Below are 1,516 nucleotides of genomic sequence, written 5' to 3'. Positions count from 1 at the left end.
AAAACAACAAACTACATCACCAGGTTTAAGTTTGATATGATCCCTTAAAATAGTAATTTTCCATTCTTTAGCAATATTTTGAGCATTTGACGCTTTGAAAAATTGAATTTTGTTAGCTTTCTTCTTCTGCCGATTACTTTTATATCCTGATTTGAAATAAAAACAAACGCATTTCATAATTTTTTGTTCAAAATTTCAACGCCGCGGATGTTTGATCTGAAAGCAGTTTTATTTCGCTCAGAAGATGGAAAATGTCGCAAAGATCACTCAAAACACTCAAATATTATTTAACACTGTTAGTAAATTACTTTAAATGTGTTATTAAATTCAATGTTATTACTTTTACTACTCAATAGCAGTTTCTCAGAAAATTAGTTTTGTTACACTTGTTTGTATTATTCATTTTATTTTTGTTATTTATATTTGTTGGTACTTACCTTTGCTGCAAGATAGATGACATCTGGAGCCTTCTCTAAAAATTCATGGATTTGTTCTTCGGTGAACGCCCTTGCTTTTTTAGACTTGTATCCTGCCCGGTAATTTTTTATAATTCCAAGCAGTTTTTTGAAATCCCCAATGTCAATATTTTCGTTCGCTTTGATCATTGTTTTCAACATCGAATGGACAGCCCACGATGATGTTGGTGCGTATATTTTGTGCAAGGCATTGAAATAAACAATCAGGCTGTTTTCGGATGTGATGCTGTTTGTTTCTTTTCTCCACGACTTGAATTTCTCGTAGGCTGCACTATATAATTCTCTTGATTTCGCTGGCAGTAGGTCAAAAGATGCCTCTTTCGTAGCATGCCGAATTTCAGGTGGTTTACACTCCAACTCTTCTTTGATTTCATCAATTTCGTCTTCCGACACATTTTCAGACATTTTAGATTATTTCTGGATCGCGAAAATCATCGTAAACAAACGAGAAAAACAAAGTTGTCGGAGCTGTCACTTCGCGTATCGCCATCTTCCACCATTTTTTATTCCTGTAACCACGTGAGACGGCGCATGTGCGTACATTATATTACATACAGCTCACGCATACCACTTGAGGAAAGTAAAACACGCTTTAAAAAGTAATTATTGTTACCTCTTTGGTTACTTTTGTATTTGAAAAATACTAGCATCGTCAATCGTATACTCTACGGCCTACAATTTTGGAATTTGAGACGAAAAATAATTTTCAATATAAAGTGAAAATTTTGACATTTTTATTTGTTAAGATTTTGTTTAAACTTATATTCGAACTTAAATTATATTTTAGGCATTTCAAACCCCATGAGGAAGAAATTAAAAACATTTTAAGGGCATGTGACACAGCTAAATACCTATATTACCGACCTCACTTTTTCCGTTCACTGAATGTTTTTTTGAACCTAAGAACTTTTTTTAAAAATAAAATCTCGAGCTGAAATTTTGGGAAATGTATTAGAGTACAATAAAGTACGTTTAGGCACTGCATTTTGGTAGGAACGTCACTGAAAATTATTTCATCTTTTTTCTGAACCTCAACATTT

At 32.9% G+C, this 1,516-nt stretch overlaps 1 protein-coding gene across 1 annotated transcript in view; it reads right to left on the bottom strand.

Annotated features, from left to right (window-relative positions):
* LOC117180550 (collagen alpha-1(IV) chain) overlaps positions 1 to 1,516 on the bottom strand; it is a 117,069-nt gene that overhangs the window by 74,469 nt on the left and 41,084 nt on the right. The window lies entirely within an intron of this gene.

The sequence above is a fragment of the Belonocnema kinseyi genome, chromosome 9 (genome assembly GCF_010883055.1).
Source record: "Belonocnema kinseyi isolate 2016_QV_RU_SX_M_011 chromosome 9, B_treatae_v1, whole genome shotgun sequence".
Classification (NCBI taxonomy): Eukaryota; Metazoa; Arthropoda; class Insecta; order Hymenoptera; family Cynipidae; genus Belonocnema; species Belonocnema kinseyi.
This window is presented reverse-complemented; position numbering and strand designations above follow the sequence as displayed.